General features: G+C 38.6%; 1 protein-coding gene across 6 annotated transcripts in view; it reads right to left on the reverse strand.

Annotated features, from left to right (window-relative positions):
* The window catches only part of lingo2 (leucine rich repeat and Ig domain containing 2), a 217,674-nt gene that overhangs the window by 85,661 nt on the left and 116,032 nt on the right, over nucleotides 1-15,981 (reverse strand). For all 6 annotated transcript variants that reach the window (XM_030396896.1, XM_030396895.1, XM_030396899.1 and 3 more), the window contains one exon: nucleotides 1,614-1,693. The gene's annotated coding sequence lies outside the window, so the exon portion shown is untranslated. The remainder of the gene's footprint in view (nucleotides 1-1,613; nucleotides 1,694-15,981) is intronic.

Consider the following 15,981-nt stretch of genomic DNA (forward strand, 5'->3'; position numbering starts at 1 on the left):
AGTTCAGAAACAAATGATCAAAACCGATATGGCAGAAAAAAAGATATACATTTTTTTCTTTGTTCTTTTCAGAACCTGGTGCCTCCATTACCCACAATGCAACTTATCTATTGAGTGACATCACTGGAGGCAATTCTGAGATTGCATGCAGCCTCTTTTGGAATCACACAAGGCTTTAAACTACGTGTTTCACATTTGGACTAGTGCTGCCTAATGCTTGTTAAGACACTATAATGTGTAAACTTGGTGGAGTCACCCTTTAAGGAGGGAGTTACTTATTCTGAAGAGTATAGTACAGTGCAGCAACTTTGCATCAACACAAGAAAGTCACATATAGATTGTACATCCTAAAACACGAAGAGTACTTTTCGAATATTCAGCTGCAACCACTTTTGCAAAATTCATGTCTAATCTTATCTGAGTTCACAATGTATCTGTAATGGCTTCCTTCCTCCCCTCAACCACTATGCCTTATCCCTTAATATTTGAAGAGGCTTTGAGAACTGAAATTACCAAGGGATCGACTTTCACCTGGATTCACAGTGTCAGGCTATTTCATGAAAAGTGAGTAGGTTATCTCATGTTTTATACACGCATATCAAACTCTTCCTTGGTTTAGAATACCCCTGTGCATCTCTGACATGTCACGCATACACATTATCATTACATGATATTAACATACAGTAAGGCCATGGGATGAACTAAACAACTGTTGTAACTTCTACGGCAAACTCAATTATGAGACACACATGAGTAAGTACATAATAATCCACCGCTTACCTCAGAATTACTTCTTGTTATAATCTGAACGCAACACATGAAGTGTTATACACTGCACCCTCTGTACTTTGCAATCCATAATGTTAAATTATTTATCAATCATAGGTGCTTTCTTTAGAAGGTGTGAAGAGTTCATGGACTCATTGTAAATTTAAAGGATACTCCCGGTGCGACAAAAAATCTAGGGTGACAATGTGAACCCTTATTCTTAGGAGGCACACATCCTGCTGATCTGACCTGCTTGTCCTGGCTGCATTGATGAGGGATCAAGGCATTATTCTACAATGATTTGTGTGTCAGCGGTCAGAGAGGCTACAAAAGGGGACAGTGACTCGACAATGCAACTGTGTGACACGCAGAACATAAAGCCAGTGACGCTGGAAAGGAACAGGCCCAGTGTCGTATAGTTAAAGGTGCACATCTGGATTAAACTGGAGTCCAACAAAGCCCTTTGCAATAAATTACCCTGGTTTATGAGATGATGGCATGTCTCACAAAAGGTTGTTGATTGGAACAATAATATTGAGACTTTTCTCACTGCTGGCTTTTACCACAAAGGAGGAAAGAAAAGTGTAATAAAGGAAAAAAGAAGGCAGAAATAGTTGAATGAGAACCACACACTAAAACTCTGTAGTTGCAGGTACTGAGTAACATAATCGTGTCACGCTGACCAAACAGACCACAGAGTAAAGCTTTTTTGACTCTTGTTATTTGTCTGTTTCTCTGCACCACAAAGGCACCAGGACTGACGCAAAAGTAATGAAATCGTCCAAAATGAACACACAACTCACTGGAACAAAACAGCTAAGAGACTGTAAATGTCTGATGCTTACCACTTTGAGAAGCAATCATCCCCTCAGCCATGGCCTGTTCTTTTCTCTCTTCTTTTGCTGTGGTCCTCCTTATTTTCAGGCTTTTATGTCGAAGGAGAGGAGAGGAGTAGAGAGGGAAGAAGTAGAAATAAGAAGAGAAATTACGGGTAAGCTTAAAAGCCACAATCAGAATCAATACATAAGGATTACAATTTCAAACATCTTGAGAACACAATGCTTGGAAATTAGATGGACACAGGAGAGACACGAAATCAATAGAAGAAACGATGACAGCACATCAGTTTTCAAACCACATGAAGTAAATCACATTTTATATATCTACTCTATTTCATTTTGACCTTATCGAGGCTCACAGTGTCAGTATTGAGAGTCCATGGTAAGATTTTTTCGTATAAAGAGATTTTTTTAGCCGAGGTTCCTGATCTTTTTCTCTCTTAGCAAACAGTGTGACCTACGCAATGCACACTGGCCCCGGCCTTCTACTCTCTCTACTATAATGAGTCCCCTTATCCAGACTGCAGGAGGAAACGCAGAGGATGGTGATTATGCAAAAGGCGTGCCTGAGTTCGTAATGCGATGATGAGAGAGAGAGAGAGAGAGAGAGAGCGAGAGAGAGAGAGAGAGAGAAAGAGAAAGAGAGCGAGAGAGAGAGGAGACGGTTATCTCCTCCAAGTCCAAAGGCAGAGAGATTAAAAAAAAAAAAAAAAAGTTAGACTCAGGACGCTCTTGTTAAAATCACTCTTGACACCCTGCGCTATTAGTACGCCATTAAGAGTTCAAGGACAATAGCTGTGCTGTTTTTTGATCATTTATCTGTTGGATCCCCTCGTTAAGCCAGAACCAAGTTCTTCACAATGGCCACAGAATATTGATGTACTTTGAAGGGGTGATTTTACTGAATTCATAATAATCCTCTTTTTGTCTGCCCTTGATATTACAGATGGACCAAATGTCTTTGACATTTCAGATCCAAAAATGAATTCCTTGATGTTAATGCAGTTTTCCAAATAATGCCAATGAAAGATGCTCAATCTCAGCACAGCTTCTTTGCCACATTAGTGTTGAGAGAGACAGTTGATGGCAGTGTCAACTATTGGATGGATTTTCCCCACATAATGAATCCAGATGATTTAACCGTTCAGGTCAAAGTATCTTAGCAACTGCAGGAAAGATTGACTTTGTACACACACACACACACACACACACACACACACACACACACACACACACACACACACACACACACACACACACACACTCATATACTGATGGTGGTGGCTGCTATGCAAGATTGTGGGGGAGCTGCCCAATAGAAACTGCCGCCCAATAGAAATGCACGTCGGTTTACTTTGTACACACATTCATGTTGCCTCAAAAACTTATTCTTTTGTCAAGAACTATTGAATTGATGTCTGTTGTGCCCTTTGTTTTGGAGAATTCAGCTTTGTTTTAGTAAAGTTTGGATTTCTTTTTCAACCTTCTGATCTCTGAGTGTTGGTTCTGGGGCCTTTTGCAGTTTTGTGTCCTTTTTTTTTCTTTTTTGTCTTGCTATCGCGACAAATTCCAGTGTATCTGTTGCTCTCACAAAACAAAGTTGATGCTGATTCAGCTTGAAAACAGTCTATCATTGCACAAAATGTGACAACCTTTCATTGACAATCTGTCATATGCTTGCCACAGAAAAATGTCATCAATTCCCCGCCTGCCACAAGCTTGGGCTTGATTTCCAAAGATGCATTATCAAGCCATTTTGCCACCTGGAATCAAGACGCACACCAATAAGACAATAGTGTCTCTCCTTAATTATGTGACCATAAAGGGTCTTAATATGCACGAGCACCTGGATGCTGTTATAGACATCAGAGCTTCATCAGCATTTGTTTTTAACTACCACAGCCCAAACCCACTTAATTGGTTCTTTATTTTGTAGAATGGAGAATGGTGGGGGACATACTGAGATATGGGATGTGTTTTTCTTCCCATTTCACTGATCTGCTGAAATCGAGAAGAGATTGCAGTTTCCTTTTTTTTTTCTTTTTCTCTCATCTGCTGATTATTTCTTTGGAAGCAAACAATGAGCTCATAGTTTAAAGGCTGCATGTATATAGAGAAGAGGAGGTGATTTCTAAGGTCACAAGTATCCTTGAAAAAGAAAACTGCATTCAGTTTTAGTTGTAAAAACATGATTTGCTTTCTATAGAATGTAGTTGTATTTGTCAATAGTATATAACTACATAAATACAGCATTTCAAATTATGATAAGAATAAAAAGGGAATTGCTGTGCAGCTTGATGTTGACATTGAAAAGTAGAGCCATTTGAATAATGCAAATTAATTTAAATGTGATTTCAATAACATACAGACTGACCCTTATTAGCCAAACAACCTCTGTCATTTGACTGAACTTGGGGATGTCAATGTCTGTTTTTAACAGTTTTTCAAGCAGTTTGATAAAGCGTGTTTAAAATGAACATAGTTTTGTTTATCCAACCTATTTGAGGAATCTAAATTTATATCTTTCCCGATACTGTTGCACTACAGAGGACAATTAGGTCACTTTGTTTCAGGAAAAGAAAAAAAAATGTTAATACAGTCCTATACAAATTAACGTTTTCTACCACATTTAGGAGGAAATTGGAATTTCAATCTTTACGCTAAAATGAGAAAAATTCCCAAATAACTCATCCCCCAGATCCAAATGTCTTTCCTTTCAACTAATAAAAAGGAGCTAATAAAGCAGAACCAATTACTCTGCACAGCTGGGCATCTTTTATATGTTCCTTTTTCGATCGTGAGCATTCGATTGCTTGTAAATACACGCCTGATTTACACTTCTTTACAGTGTAAAACTCAGTGGGCCCAATGACAAGAAAGCAATTAATCACATTATTATGCCAATTAAGAAGTTGATTTGCTTCAGTGAAGGTGGAGAAAAACAAGGGAGTTAAAGATGTGAGAGTGAGGCCCTCCAGGAAGTTAATGCGAGACATTAAATTAAATCCATCAATCCCACTCTTCCACATGGTTCACATGCTACTGCTAAAGTGATGTTTATATATGAGGATTTAAATCCATTGGCCACAATTCTGTCAATTTTTTTCCCTTTGCGTTCAACAATGTGTGTATAATTCTCATTGTCTAACAAACAATTAATAACAGTGAATGCTGCTGCTAAGATAATAATATATATTTGTACATGATATAGCTCAAATATGAGCTTATAATACAGATATACACATTAAGAAATACGTTTTGTTTTACATAACATGTACACATACAGCATTTATAGTACTCTGCAGCAGTTGATTCAAACCCCCCAAAACACCACTGTTACCCATCCTTCGAGAATAGGTGATATCATCAGGGTTTCCCCTACATGTAATTGACTGTGGCGCACCGCCACGGCAAAATAAAAGCTGCCACACCATCAAAATTCAGGCATAAATAAATCCAGTGTCAGAGAAAGGAAATATTTTACCGTCGTCTTCCACCGCAGTCTTTGACGTTAACTAGCATGTTGGATATTTCGCTTGATAATTAGCTAGAGGATTAAAATGGTCACTTAGATCGGAGTCCTGCACGGGTCACCACATCCAACCAGTTTTCCGACACAACTTACATTCCGCACCCGAGCCGACCCGGTATAAATTGATACCGACGCCCGAAGGAATATTGGACGGACGCAATTTTTAAAAGTGAAAGTAAGACAGCGTAGAGGGAATGAGTTCTGGGAGGGCGCAAGCACGCATGAATGAGCTCATATGAAATATAAATGCTTATCATTTGTGTCGCTAATAATGACTGATGATAAGTGACGCCTTGAAAATGGCAATCGTAAAACGCGACCCACCTCTCCAGGCGTCCGCCTGTCCTGCATCTGTGTCCGACACAGTAGCCTACATTATTGTTCACCCGTGCAGGACTCTGACTTAGATAACTCCTCTCTTGAAACAAATAATAAAAATATTATTTCTTTACAATATTAGAGTTCATGATGGCTGTGTGAGAGCATTATAACCAGAGAAAAAAAAAGAAATTCCCTAAGTAGCCTATGAAATAAGTATAAATATTACAGTATGATGACCCCCCCGCGCCACAGTCTCAGAAAATACTGGGGGAAACGCTGTATTATGAAGGTACTTTCAGAGATCCCAAATGGTTTTAAAAGACAACTGTAAACTCGACCACAGTTTGTTCACAATGGTGCCTTCTGGCAAAAGATACAGAAGTATCCACTGCTGTACTGCCTCCACCAGGTTACCAAGCAGCCTCTCAAAGTATCCCCCGCAATCCACTTTCAATAATAGTTTATTTATTAGACCTATTCACCCATGCACTTACATAATTTTTAAAGATATATAATTTCTGGAAGAGCTTCGATGTGACAGCAGGGACTAGTCTGAGAAATCATTACTTGCATATTGAGTCTTAAATCTAATGATTCAAGAGTTCAAATGAAACATTAAGATTTGAAAACTTAACTTTTTACTTGGCTTTATCCTTTTCACTTAAAATAATGAAGAAAATGTGCCACTATAGGCCATTTTCCTCTTGTAGCTCTTTGAGCAGGCTTAGAATTGTGCATACTCTGAAATGAGACACAACTAGAGGCTGTTAATTAGGCAAAACTGTGGCAAAAAAGTAATGTGAAATAAGCACTGAGCTATAGATAGTGTAGAAGTGGAGGTTGTTGCATGACTGGATTGAGTAAAAAGATTGATCTTTGGAGTCTTGCTGGAAGCTAACATGGAGCTAAGTATCTTTGCTAACATGAAATCAATGAGTCCTGCATACAGTCAATGTGATGAGAGGTTCTTTGATTTCAAGAATTGGTGGCCTTGCAAAATCAATAACTAATCAGCTATGTCTAATACTAGCCATCTGAAATTGATGGAAAGTAGCCTGTTGTTAGTGCTGTTTCTAAAACTACTGTCACAAGTTAACAGCAGCTAATTGTCTTTCTCTCCCCCCTCAACTTCAGTTACAGATGTTTTTTTGTTTTTTTTCTGTGTATGTTTTAATTTTACCCACGCAGCAAAAATTCAAACCCCTGGTCTTAAACTCATCCTACATGAGGCATGTACATTACCAGCTGAGCTATTTATCAGCTTAATTAAGTACCAAGTTTTGGTCATCCAACCGTGGAACATTAGCGGACTTGATGAAGCTTGGATGATCGCATTAGGATATGTAATGAAATAGTTACATAGCTCACCTGGTAAAGTTCATACCTTATTTAGACTACTGAGTTTGAGACCAGAGGATCAAATCCAGCCCGTAGCTTTCGCTGCATGGAGTAAAATTTGGTTGTCATCAAACTTTTACTTTTGACCCACAATAAATTATTCAGACTTGTAATTGAAATTGACAAGATCTCTAAAATAACATTGTAAAAACTTAGACATCAAACGTTGAGAAGACATCGAAGAAAAAAGACTTTAAAAAAGACTTTCCAATGTGCCTTTGAATGTGTTTTTGCCTTGTGGGTAATTGTGTTTAAAATGTTGTTTTCTTCTCAACTGTTTCACATCCTCCTCCCATCCTTGAGGGAAAATGCAAACTCTAAGCAAAAAGCAAGAACATCATATTTTTTCACCCTAACAACATCCAAACAGCAAAGAAACAAGCCTTCATTAACTTTTCAATTGACCTATCAACTAAAACATATGCATATTGTGACTTTATACGTGTTACTTTAAGGAACATGAACTGGACTACTGAGGAATCTGATGCAGCTTTCAAGTTCTATCAGACGTTCTGTAGAAAAAAACACTCTTCACATCAATCTTTGATGCGTAGTTTGAAGGGTCTGTTGGATTTTTACAGGCCTGTTATCAACCACCTGGCCTCACAAATTGTATATGTGTCATCAAAAGCAGCAGTACAAGGTGTTGCAAATAAATTATCTGTGAATTTTCCAATAACTTCATCAACTCTACTTGAAAATGAAAGCTGCTGTAGCTCTTTCACAAAGAAAACATTGGGCCTTCATAAAAGTGAAATAAAGCAAAACACCTTCAGGCTGATCCAATGGCACTCGTTTGCTCAATCTACAGTGGATGACTGGCAGCCATTAAAATGAACGACATAGTGTCTGAGCAACGTTTATCAAGTATCAATGGACTTGTATAACTGACATGTCGAGATAATTGTCCAATTATAGCCTACTTCTGTTAAGATCTTTAAAGGTGCTTTTTTATGGTGTTTTACGGTGTGTTTATCGTTGAAAAGACCATTTTCAACAATTTGTGGGTAACACCATTAAAGTTTGCTTTGGCCTCTTAGTGTGTGCTAGAAATATCAGAAAAATTAAGTAATAAAAGGTTCTACGATGAAGTTACTAATGAAAGCTGAAAAGCATAACACAATCTGTATTTTTATAGTAGCAAAAATGGGAAAAATGACTCCCATGCTATAGCTGTCTAGATATTTGTCACCATCACATCACAATGTTCAGTGATGTGTGATGTTCATATAACCACATGTATTGATATTCAAATTTTTCATAAGAGAAATCTGCCCATTTCCTCTTCCATCAAAGATTCCAATTTACTGTAATAACAACACTCCATGTGTGCATTTGTACACATTCTGTATGAGTGCATCTGCTCGATGTGTTACGCTATATGCATTTACACACACAAAAGATTGTATTTTGTGCCTGTGTGCGTTCATTTTGACTGTGGGCTCCTTGAGGGCCTTTGCATCAAGTGGAACCATTTTGACTGGCCTTGGCTCCAGGGGCCTCAGCTTGACTCCTGAAAGGAAGAGAAAGCTCAGAGCGGCTGAGTTTGTGGTAAAGGAAACTACACCGCCACATGCTCCCTTTCTGTTCCTCTTAGCCGGCTCAGTGGCCCATACCTCGCCTTAATGAGATGCGGCACACACACAAGACACATGTAACACGTCTGCTCTAATTATACTCGAAGGTTCTGCCGTTTCCTGCACCCTGTGGTGGCATCATGCAATTGACTCCAAAGGGTTGTTTTTTAAAAAGGTGAAAGAGAAAATAAAACTCTGTCTGTCATGTACAATGGCAGTTACAACAGAGAGAAAGAAGCCAGCAGCAGCAGATCACACAGCATAAGCGGTGGTTGAGGAGAAGCATTTGTTGCATCGGTTATTTTCGTATAGTTCGACTCCTGCTGCTTGACATAATGTACTTTGAGAGACAGATACACTTTGTGTCTCTCTTTATCTGCGTCTTACATGGCATTTTGAGCATCTGTCACTGTGGGGGACTACTTTATATTCCAAGTTCATAAACTTTGCAAGTGACTGAGGAGTTTTATGTACTAATGTTTAAAAGGACATTGCTCAGGCATTGGATTTAAAAAAAACGTCCAAGTGCCTTCAAGGTTTGAAAGCATGCCTACGGTCCTGCTTAATGCAGCTATTGCACAGATTTGTTTGATTGATTCCTCCACCAGTGGCACTTTCATTGCTTGGTTATCGTCTATGTTGGTTCATATAAAACTTTATACAGTATGTCACAGACATCTTTGTTATAACGTAATTGTAAGTTGGGTATAGTATAAATATGTGTGGGTTTCTCTTGTTATGTACGTTGCCAGATATGCTTGGCTGGCTTGAATGCAGGTAAGTACACTTGCCTTGTATGAATGATCACTCTCGCTTAAATATCACAAAGTAGTTTTGTGATGAATTATTGTTGATTAAATTATAGATGCATGGAATAATTAATGGGATATTTAACACATGTGTATGTAATATGCACAGATTAGCTTATTTATCTTTTTTAATAGCTAGTTCTTAAAACATCTTGTGAAATGTTGATTAGATCTGCAATTTATTATTCAATGTCACTACTCTGCTTTGTCATGCCTTAATTACTAAATGAGTAAATAATTATTAAAATTATGTTTTTGAGAAATTTCAACTGGACTTTGTGTTACACCATTAACTTTTGGACTACATTTTATTTGTCTTTGCTCTGCCCAAAAAACACTGGCTTACTACTTAGCCTGCTTTACACTGCCCTGGCTTGCTTACTGCTTCTGTAGCCTTCACTGGTTGGCAAGTAAGATGGCCATTTTCCTATAGAATGAACTAGATTTCTGTCTTTTACCCTTGCTGCATTATGTTTAATTAAAAGCCTGTAAGTTAAACATGGCCCACATTGCTGAGTTGCGAGATGGAAAAAAGCTATGATAATTAATCTGTTACACTGGAGCTTCCACAGAGCTTCTTTTTAAACATGCTATGTTGCTTTGTTGTATTCCCCACTGCTTATTATGTTACATCATGTGCTTCAATTCTTGTGAGATTCTGTGCTGAAACATTTTGTTATATATCTGATTGTGGATCAGTTTCATGTTCCGAGGCCTGCTTTCTGTGGTCCCTTTCGGGCATTAATTAGTAGTGAAGATCTCTGTCTCCAAAAGGGTTGATTTTAATACCATACTGAGATGGACTGCATAAAAGAAAATGTTATACAGTGTATGAAACCATCAACTACGAGGTGAAGTATAAATAAACTGCCATAAACTGGGTTACATATGCAGATGAAATGTTTCAATCAAAACTGTTAAAGCTCAAACCTCGGACAAGAATTAAAATTGTCACCATTTTGAAAGGAAGAATTTCTCCCCAAGAACACTGTTGTAGAACAATAGAATCCGATGCCATTTTATAAGTACTTCAGACCAAGCTATAAATAGACTGTCAGGTACACAGCAGCCAAGGCACCTCCACCCCCCCAAGGGAAGCTCTCTACATTTGTTCCACCCTCAAGCTACTGTACACCATTTCTACAATCTTCTACTGCTGAGCAATTGTCATCATGTGGACTTCTTTTTCTCTTAAGATCACTGCAGTTGTGAAATGAAGCATGTCTTTACAATGCCTTTTCTTTCGCCCCCACTCACGGATGTACATTTTGGTGATAAAATGATGTAGGGGATGAATTAGTGTGGGATAAATATGGGCTTTTATGAAGTACCAATCATCATTCGACACTAGCCAACTGACAGTTTGGCAGGTGCAGCCAAAGTGCTCTTACTGCCTCCCCTTGAGCTATCCATAGTGGTGACTATGAAATATGGACAGCAGCAAATTGAGATTCATCAGGCAAGCCTGCCTTGCTCACTGAAATCTATATTCAATTTTGGAGCATCTGTCATGGCAGTGGCAGGCTGAGGCATGCTGGGATTGAGAATCACTTAAGTGTTTTGAAATTGTACGTAGTAGAAAAAGGCTCTCTGTCTTTCTCTCTGCGTAAATGCCTGCCCCCTTTTTTTCTTTGTATTTGCAGGTGAATACACATAGCGCACACACACATACAATTGTTTTTTTCTCCTGCACGGCAATGCTTGTTTCCTTGTAGATCTAATTAATATATTTATTCACAAACACTTATTTGCTGCGTTGTTTAGTTAAATAATCAGCGCATTGTCACTTTAGTATTAAGTGTTACCACTAGGAATTCTGAGAGCATCGTTAAAATCTTAATGCTAAAGCAGCAGATAGATAAGCTATGCTGACAATCAGAAGAATAAAGTGATATTCACGAAATACAACGTGAGATCAGGCAAATGTGATACATATGCATAGATTATATAGTGTTTTACTTTACATATTCAAATATTCTACTGACTGAAATTTTCTAAAACATCACAGTCCTGGTCTGAGAAATATGTCCTTAAAATAATATTTTAATATTCATTGGATATATTGCAATATAAGATATATATCATTATTTTCTATAACATCTGACAGGATGGATGCACAGACAAGGCGTCAGAGAGGGCGAGAGCATGAAATCCTTCACTCTATTGCAACGGTCAGACTTAATTTCCCTTTTTCTCATGCTTATAAGAGTTTAAGCAATTAGCTAATTATCTTCAGAGGACAGGAGCAGAAGGGTCAAAGCTTTATCTCAGGGCTGGTTTCTGCTCTCTGTAGAGCGGGTCAAAGTAAAAATTCTCATTACAGACCATTAATCTGTCAGTGGGCGTGCAGGTGGAGCTCAGTGTCTACCTCGAGGACACTGACATGAGAGTCAACCCGTGGCTTTTTTCGCTAAGGACCTGCACTCTCACCAGCTGGCCCCCTTGATTCCACAAACTCCTTGTGTTGAGGATTCAGTAAATAGAAAGGCGATCAGAAGCTGTTGTGCTCATCCTCTGACCTCATGTGCTTGATTCAACACATCAAAACTGCAGCTCACTTCCCCCATGAAACTACCATTTGCTATGTCGTGACCCTGATGCTGGTTGTAGAGTCTAGAGGGGCTGCACGGAACACATTTTAGGCAGGAAAAGTCAGATTCAAAGGAGGTATACAGAAATATGATACAGACTAAATATTAAAATACATTTTTACACTGTAGCCTGTGTCTACGAATATGAAGCATAATAAATTCATTATATTCTTCCGCAGCTGTGCAATTTTCGTAAAACTTAAAAAACAACACTCACAGTTTATATGTAAGCTCTGTACAGATAAATGAATATGTATATGTGGTAAGCCTGTTTGCAATATAAATGAAACCACATACCACACATGCATATATAATGGCTTCCATGCTATTTGAAATAATATAACATGCAGGTTTATGTCTGCAGAGGCAGTTCAGTAAGTGAGGCCCTCCATCTGTTATTGTTTAAATGTGAAATGGCTTCCATCTTTAAGGCTAGTCATCAGCCTGTCACTAGCCACAGAGAATGCATAATGGCACCAGTAAAGCTCTTTATTAGTCCGTTGTGAACAATGAGCCGTGTCAGCTGATAGAAGGAGACTCCCCTTCTCCTTCCCAAACAGTGGATTCCAAGGAAGTGACAATCAATAGAAATGCTTCATTTGGTTTATGTGTAGTGCTGAACGCACCACGGCAGAAATAGATTGTTTTCGCCCCATGTTATGTTAGCACATTTCCACCCACTCGTTGTCTCTACAGGCTTGTTATATAGGCCAGGTCCAAACTATTAGAAGAACTATGCATTCTGATTTGCATTCTGATTTTATATCATGCATGCAATTTTCACTACCAATACTTTAAATAATTAGAAGATTAATACTCATGACTAAAGTCAAAGGATAAGCATGTTCACGAATTTCATATTTCACCAAGCAAGCCTGCAGGTTTTAAACAACCTTAATTGCAGTGTGTCAGTCAAAAGACAAGCATGGCAATGACAGATGTTACACTGATGTCTATTTTTCCGCCAACAGCTCATTTTAACAAATGACACAACTGAAAAGTACCATTCTTATCAGTGCCAGGCAATGTCATGCCACATCCAATCTCACAAAACACCTTGCACTCTCTGTCACTCATCTCTCCATCAAAGCGCCGACCATACACGGCTGAAATATCTGACCACAAAGAAGCAGAAACAGAGTGTTCTTGGCGAAAATGTAGGAGGAGGGCAAATCTGGAAGGAAAGCATTTCTGAATGCAAAAAATAAAGAAAACATGTCTTGAAAGACAACGTAAAATATAAAGACACATTTTAAAATCTGTCTGTCCATCATTATTAGTCTGTCTTTAAATAATGATTACACTTTCTAGCTTGTGTGTTTATCTGTGTGTGTGTGTGTGTGTGTGTGTGTTTATCTGTGTGTGTGTGTGTGTGTGTGTGTGTGTGTGTGTGCCATGCGCACTACCCAAAGCCCATAATCCCCTGTTTGTTGACAAGTTCGTGGTGGCAGGTTTTAGAAATGGGTGCGCTATCTGTCTATATGGAGATTATTTCAGCATCAACGTGTGAAAGATAATCAAACCGTCATTTATGAACTTTGAACAGATCAATCTTTTGACTGTTACGCTTGTTAAGGCATGGGGTAGGTCAAAGAATATGTCTGAAGCAATTATCCCAGGGGGGAGGGAAGATATTGTACCACTCACCGCTTTTTGAGTGGTGTCTTTTGCGATTCGGCAGACAAAGAACTGCAGCCCCTCATTGAGTATGCATGCGATGCATCAAATAAAGCTGGAGGTATTTTTGTCATAACTTATTTATTTCCTAAGTGACTATGTGGGGCTGCAATATTTACAAGCCACTATGTTACATCATGTGTTGATCTTTCAAATTATTTGCTACAGTGCTTAAGGCATTGTCTAAATTTGGCTAAATCTGCGTGAGGAGGTAAGTTGATCTGAATTCTGTTAGAAGACGTAATACTGTAGCTATAGCACTAAAGATAACATGTTATTTTTCCGATGGCAAGACCGACCACTTAATGACGACCAGTGATCTTTAAGAAAGCTCATTTGCTATTTCTACGCTTTTAGCCATTGAATAGCGATTATATTGCTTGAAGAAAAAAATAGTAATAAAATATCATTAAACTCAGACTGCACAGACTGTACTGTATCAGTTTGCTTACTTTGGTGTGGTATAATCAAGTGAAAGCTCCTGTCTACAACCTCTTCCACTGCTCTGCTTTGACTGTAAATGAAGGAAAAACATTATGCTGCGATCTCTTTACTGTTCTCCCCTTTCTCAAGTGACTGCTCCGGGATCAGTGCAGTCCCTGAGCAGAAGAGAGCTAAAAAAGGTCACAACGGGGGAATGAGAGAATGGTGCGAGCCAAAGAAGCTACATTTCTTCATTCAGCGGGCTGCTTAGAGATTGAGTTACAAGGGTACATTACCGTCTCCCAGAGCTATCCCGGTCGCTGGGTTTATGTCCCCACATCTGGCTGAGAAGGGCTTTTTTCTTTTTTTGTTACAAAACAAAAAGGATATGCCTGCTTTGTCTCCAAAAACACAACACGGACTAACACATAAATATGATTTACCAGGAATGCGGTATGTTTTATAAACTATACCTGTGCAACTGTAGGATTTTATGGCTAGCTCTGTTTGTAATGGAGACAAATGCAGAGAGGCAGGTGTAAGCAGGAAACACTCAAGTCTGCAGTGCACAGTCATCTAAAGGCTGTAGATTCCAATCCAAGCCAAAAAACTAACTCTGTGTTTCATTAGCCTGTATTGAATAAACCACTTCAATAGCTGTTTCTACTGTCGGCAGACTAGTGGAGAGTCAGTAACTTTGTAATGTGGAGTAAAGACTGTGCAGGTTAATCGTTTAGGTTAAGAGTTAGAAACTAAAACAAAATGGTAAAGTAGTAAGAACACAGTTTATTAGCAAATTATTGCATTATATATTTCTTTGTGTTTTTACACAGTGTCCCACCTTTTTTTGAATCAGGCTTATACAAATAAAGTCCCCAGATATAAAAATGCAGAAATAAAATCCAAGCGTTCTACAGTACTGTAAAGAGCAAACGCCTCTAATGTAGTCTTTACACCCACCTTCGCTATTTACAATTAAGACAACATGAAGATCGCAGGGGGCGGTTTAATTTCCCGCCTCTGCCACAGTGGTATTGTTGGACAGCAAATGGTGTCAGAAGGTTAATGCTGATTTAATCAGCAATTAATTTTAAGCTTCTGTCTTAAACATAATAAAAGATTAAAATCATCTTCCATTGCACTTAACTGAGACGAGACGTCGAAGTACACAGAGACAAGGTAGTGGAAAGAGGAGTTTATTTGTTCACTGCATTGCCAGAAGTCAGGCAGCTGGTTAATTGGCTCAGCATTCTCCTAAGCACTAAGCACTAAGTGCCCTAATGATGTCAGTCTGGATCTCTACAAAAGGTACATGTGAGCGCTGACAAATCAGAAACACTTAACCAGTGCAATAAATGTGCAGTTCAGTAGTGCGTCTTCGTGATGTATTCCAACTTTCAGAACAAACACTGAGCAAACATTGTACAAAGACAGAACCACATGCAGTGCAAAGGAACAACACACAGGACACTATGGACGTTAGCTTTCATGATAATGTGCAATGGTTCGCGCCTACAATAAGTTCAGCTATTTTGGACATACAGATTCCCACACATTCCATGCTCTGCTCATGAGTTATACAGTGTTTTGCTGCTTGTTAGCACTGAAAGCCTGTCAATTACAGGCCAGTGCACTGACAACACAAACGTCTTGTTTATTATCTATAGAAAGATGCTAATAATGCATGTCAGAGACATGCTAATCCACTCATCACAGATTCCCCATGAGACTCTACATGTACAGTCGAAACTGCTTGACTCAGCCCACCCTTCACTATCCTGACATGCATGAGGGGGTCACTCTGAATCTATTACCATTCTGCACACTGTAACTCCTCAACATAAAGTAATAATTATTTGACCACGTAAAAATAAGAACTGAATATGCCTCGGATCTGATATCAAATCATGATTCATACATTGAAATATGCAATGATTTGAGGGGTCTGACTTTGAATCGTATTTTTCTTGTCACATCAATGTATTACTTCATTGTATATCCTCTATGGCTAAATCCTCTACTGTATAATCTTTATTTACTCTATGT

Source organism: Sparus aurata, chromosome 18 (genome assembly GCF_900880675.1).
Source record: "Sparus aurata chromosome 18, fSpaAur1.1, whole genome shotgun sequence".
Lineage (NCBI taxonomy): Eukaryota > Metazoa > Chordata > Actinopteri > Spariformes > Sparidae > Sparus > Sparus aurata.